The sequence below is a fragment of the Anas platyrhynchos genome, chromosome 31, assembly GCF_047663525.1.
Source record: "Anas platyrhynchos isolate ZD024472 breed Pekin duck chromosome 31, IASCAAS_PekinDuck_T2T, whole genome shotgun sequence".
In the NCBI taxonomy this organism is placed as follows: Eukaryota; Metazoa; Chordata; class Aves; order Anseriformes; family Anatidae; genus Anas; species Anas platyrhynchos.
Genome location: NC_092617.1, coordinates 5,190,722 through 5,196,502, shown reverse-complemented (window position 1 = coordinate 5,196,502; position 5,781 = coordinate 5,190,722).

Sequence of the window (5,781 nt, the reverse complement as noted above, 5' to 3'; positions counted from 1 at the left end):
CAAGTAGAGTCCTGATGGAATCCCTTAGCTCCCGGTTCCTCAAGCTGTAGATGAGGGGGTTCACTACTGGAGGAACCACTGAGTACAGAAGAGTGACCACCAGGTCCAGGGATGGGGAGGACATGGAGGGGGACTTCAGGTAGGCAAACATGGCAGTGCTGATCATCAGGGAGGTGACAACCAGGTGAGGGAGGCACGTGGAAAAGGCTTTGTGCTGGCCCTGCTCAGAGGGCATCCTCAGCACTGCCCTGAAGATCTGCACATAGGATGCCACAATGAAAACAAAGAAACCAAATGCTAACAAAATGCTAAACAGAATTGCCCAAACTTCTCTGAGATAGGAATCTGAGCAGGAGAGCTTGAGGATCTGGGGGATTTCACAGAAGAACTGGTCCACAGCATTGCCTCGGCAGAGGGGCAGGGAAAATGTAGTGGCTGTGTGCAGGACAGCATTGAGAAAACCACTGCCCCAGGCAGCTGCTGCCATCTGGGCACAAGCTCTGCTGCCCAGGAGGCTCCCGTAGTGCAGGGGCTTGCAGATGGCAACGTAGCGGTCGTAGGCCATGACGGTGAGAAGGGAAAACTCTGCATCAAAGAAAAAAAATTAAAAAAGTACTTGGGCAGCACATCCTTGATCGGAGATGGCCCTGGTGTTCCAGAGGGCATTGGCCATGGCTTTGGGCAGAGTGGTGGAGATGGACCCCAGGTCGAGGAGGGCGAGGTTGAGGAGGAAGAAGTACATGGGGGTGTGGAGGCGGTGGTGGCAGGCTACGGCGCTGAGGATGAGGCCGTTGCCCAGGAGGGCAGCCAGGTAGATGCCCAGGAAGAGCGTGAAGTGCAGGAGCTGCAGCTCGCGTGTGTCTGCAAATGCCAGCAGGAGGAACTCACTCACAGAGCTGCTGTTGGGCATTCTCTGACTTTCTACTTGCTTCTCTATTGAAGAGGAGAAGGCAGAGCAATGTTAGAACAGACTTCTCTGAGGAAAATAGGAAATAAAACAGAAGGGTGGATAACTCAAAGTCAGAAAAATGTCAGACCAATGAGCTTTGCAGTATTGTTGCAAACAACTGAGCTGATTGTGGAGCAAAGCTGCAACTATTTTCCTCACTTTATTTTATCCTAGTTGTCCGTATAACACATAGGAGAGGTATTGAATGGTGGAACTCCCTGACATTACTTGCACACTCCAGGTGATATCCTGTGGGTGCCAAGAGGCAAAGGACTTGTCCTCTGGGGAAGACTGAGCAGAGCAGCTCTGCCCATCAGTCCTGCTCTCTGCTGCCCTGGGCTACCCCTCTATGAGCTAGAAGACCATCCCTCTCAGGTGCTGCCCTGAGAAGGAACAGGAGACAGCTGAGAGCAGAGAAGCCCCACTCCAAGTGCAGCTGGACAGAAACCTCCCCTTGTCTGTGCATTGTGAGCAAGTTCTCAGCTCTTCCCTCGTAGCATGAGGTGTAGAGGTCATTGCCCTTATTTCACGTCATTGCAGCTTCCCACAGACAGCAATCAAGACGCAAGGCCATGGTGTTAGCATGGAGGTGTCTTCTCCTTGGTGCACCAGGATAACACAAGGATGCCACAGGAGAGCTGCATCCTGCGGGAGAGCAGCCTGCAGCCAGGAGGATGCCCCACAGACAGCTGGATATCTGAAAGCTGCAGTGTCCCATATCCCAGCTGCAGCGTTGCAGAGTCTGGAGGAGGCTTGGCCACTCTGCTCATTGCTGTCCAAGGGCACTTGGCATAGGGCACTCCAAGGGGCTTCTGCCAGACTTCCTCACCTCGCAGGGCAACCCAGCAGGACTCTCAAAGCCTACTGCATTGCCCACTGCCCTCCCAGAAACAAGACCCAGCAGGAGACCCTTCCAGGACCTGCAGCTGCATGGCCCTGCAGCCAGGCACTTCCTTTGTCAAGGGCTGTGCAGGTTTCTCCTGCAGGCAGCTCTCAGCAGCCTCCGACTGCCAACTGCCAACTGCCTTCAGCCACTCTCTCCTTCTCGGCTCTCCCCATGTCAGCTGCAGTCAGAGCCCCCATCCCTGCTGCGCTGTGCAGAGGAGCTGCTCCTGGGCACAGCTGTCTCTCTGCTTCATGGGACTTTCTTGAATGTGTTTTCTCTGTCCCACAAAACCGGCCCAGCTCATTAACAGTGACCCAGCCCAAGGAATTGGAATCACCAATTAAATGAGCCCACGAGGAGTCAATTAGGCTCTGGTGCTTTAATGATTAGCTGTCTCTTAAAAAGGTTTAGTGGCAGAGACAATAGCCATAGCCATGGACACAAATATCACATAAGTCAGCTCTGTAGAAAGTTGGCCTGGTTCCTGGTGAGAAAGCACCACTGCTCGTATGGTATCTTCATGGTGGAAACCCCTCCTGAAGTAGGCATCCCAACCCAGCAGGCTCTGTGTGGCCTCTCAGCCAACCAGACACAAGTCACCTCAGCAGCAGCTTCCAAGCCAGGGGCCTGCTGCTGGCCTTGCAGCTTCTTGGCTACACACAGCCAAGCCTTGTGCCTGCTGCTTCCCACTCATGGACTCAAGCAGAAGGGACAGGACAACCCATCTGGGGGCCTTCTTTGTGTCTGGGTCCTCCTGGGTGTGGAGGCAGAGGGGATCCCCCAGTCAGCATGCCAAGCAGGTGCCTTCTGCTGGCCTAGCAGGGCCACTGCCAGCTGTCAGCCCAAAAGTGCAGCTCCCAGGGAGAAGTCAAGGCTGACCTGCCACCTCCAGACATAAGTGACCTCCCAGTCCCTTTCTGTGACACATTGCTGCTACTGCCCTATCAAGTGCAGAGACAGAAGTGACCTCATAGTCCCTGCCACAGTCACATTGCTCCTGCGGGGGCAGGAGATCCTGAGGTAAAGCTGAGCTTTCTCTAGGCCCCTTGGTATCTCTTTTTCACTTTCTGGGTTAGAGTAAGCAAAGTTTTAGTGGGATTGTTTGGTGTTCTGCTTGTGCTGTCATGTCTGTAGTTCAGGTATGGACAAGCTCTGTGGTTTACAGGTGTTTTACGTCTTCCAGGGAGTCTAGGGTTAAATAGAGCATTTTAATGTTAGTTTTAAGGGAAGGGATTATGGTTATCAAGAGAGAAAATTGATTCCTTTCAGAGTGTTGTAGTAGCATTTAGGTTTAGGGATTAAAATTACTGTTTCCTGTTAGGTAAGGGCCATATGTGACTTTTTTAAGTCATTGTTACTGCAGTATGGGCATTGCAGGAATGCTTTTACCACTATGAAACCACTAATTTCTGCTGGCCATGCTCCTCTTCCCACCCCAAAATCTCACATGTCTCTTGTTCAGGCTGCTCCTGACCTCTGCGTATCTTCCTGGAATCAGCTCTCTGATGACATCCATGATCACAGAGTATCTGTCTCACCTCTGTTGGCTCCTCCATTCCTGAGAAGGAAGTCGCATTGTACTCAGGAGAGAAAAGGACACAAAGGTCTTTAGCAGCATCCTGCACAATGTGCCCATCAGCTCTGCACTTCCACAAAATCATGCTTCCTACAAAGTTTTTTTTTTCCCAAGTGGGTTCTGTGCATCCGGGGTTACTTTTCCCAGGACCTCTCACATGTTTCAGTTTCATATGTGCAGGGATGGGATAAGGAAAGCCAAGGCATGGATGGAACTGTTCTTTTCAAGGGATGCAAGGAATAATAGGAAGAGATCCTATAGGTATATTGCTCAGAAAAGTAAGGCCAAGGAGAGTGTACCCCCTCTGAGGGATGAGAAGGGTGAACTGGTAATGACAGACATGGAGAAGCCTGAGGGACTCAACAACATCTTTGCCTCAGTCTTCCCTGCCAGTCAGGCTTCCCAAGTCTTTCATTCCCTGAAGCCATAGACGGAGGCTGGGGGGCAAAGTCCCTCCTGCTCTACGTGAAGAGGAAGTTTGAGACAACCTGATGGAACTCAACAAGTACAAGTCTATGGGGCTTGCTGACTTGCATCCCAGGGTCCTGAGGGAACTGCCTGATGCAGTTGGCAAGCCTCTCTCCATCATATTTGAAGAGTCCTGACAGTCAGGTGAAGTCCCTGCTGACTGGAAAAAGGAAACATCACTCCCATTTTTAAAAAGGGTAGAAAGGAGAATCCATGGAACTACCGAATAGTGAGCCTCACCTCTGTGGCTGGCAAGATCATGGAAATGATCCTCCTGGAATCGATGTCAAGGCCCCTGCAAGACAAAGAGGTGATCTCAGACAGCCAGCATGGCTTCTCCAAAGGGTAAATTGTGCCTGACCAATGTGATGGCTTTCTACAATGGAGTGACCACATCAGACAACAAGAGAAGACCGACCTATGTCATCCACTTGGACTTCTGTAAGACCATTGACACTGTCCCATATGACATCTTTGTCTCCAAATTGGAGAGATATGCATTTGATGGGTGCACAATTCAGTGGGTAAGGAGTTGGCCTAAAGGTCACACCCAGAGAGTGGTGCTCAATGGCTCTATGTTCAAGTGGAGGCTGGTGACAAGTGTTGTACCTCAGGAGTCTGTCCTGGGACTGGTGCTGTATAATATCTTTATCTGTGACAGACAGTGAGATTGACAATGAGAGTACATTCTGTGCTTGTAGCCCAGAAGGCCAACTGCATCCTGGGCTCCATAAGCAGAGGAGTGACCAGCAGGTACAGGGAGGTCACTTCTACTTCTACTCCTTGTACTCTGCCCTTGTGAGGTCCCACTTGGAGTCCTGCATCCAGGACTTGTGCCCCCAGCATGAGAAGGGTGTGCATCTGTTAGAACGGGTCCAGAGGAAGGCCACAAAGATGATCAAGGGGCTGGAGCATGTCTCCTATGAAGAAAGGCTGAGAGAGCTGAGGCTGTTCAGCCTGGAGAAAAGAAGGCTCCAGGGTGACCTCTTTGTGGCCTTTCAGTACTTAAAGGGAGCTTATAAAAAGATGGAGAGTGACTCTTTGTTCAATTAGATAATGATATGACAAGGGTGAAAGTTTTTAAGCTAAAAGAGGGGAGATTTAGATTAGAGGTTATGAGGAAACTCTTCACTCAGAGGGAGGTGAGGCACTGGAACAGGTTGCCCAGAGAAGCTGTGGATGCCCCATCCCTGCAGCTGATCAAGAGCAGGTTAGGTGAGGCGCTGGGCAACCTGATCTCATAGGAGGCATCCCTGCTTATGGCCAGGGGCTTGGAACTAGATGCCTCTAAGGTCCCTTCCAATAGGAGCCATTCTCTGATTCTATGGTCTCACTAGCTCTACCTCAAGCATGACTCCCACCCCATCAGCCTTCCTGTGGTCTCTCACCTGACCAGAACAGAAGGTGCCTCACCATCATCTTCAATGCTTTGAGCATGCTTCTGGCCTTTACGGTCCCTATCTGTGCCACATTCCTGCTGCTGGTCTGTTAGCTCCAGAGGCAGAAGTGACCTCCCAGCCTCCTTCACATCCATGTGCCTCCAGCAGGCCCAGCAGATCCTGAGGCACACCTGACCTCATCCCAGCATTCCCAGCCAGCTCCTCTTTGTGGCCTTTGATCTGATCACATACCTGTCAACTCACATGCCTCTTCCAATGCCATGGGACTGCTGCAGGACCTCACAGTCCCTGACCTATCCCAAGGGGACAAGAAGCTGAAGTTAGGGGTCCAGACCTTCCACTACTCGAGCCTTGCAGAGACAGGGATTGCATACAGCCCAGGGCTGACCGCAGGGCATGGTCCCCAGCAGGAAGAACGGCATCTGCAGGTGTTTGGTGGCAGGCACAGTGATGAGGGTGTTCCACATCCCAGTCACCATGCTGGTCATGTGAAAGAGGAAGA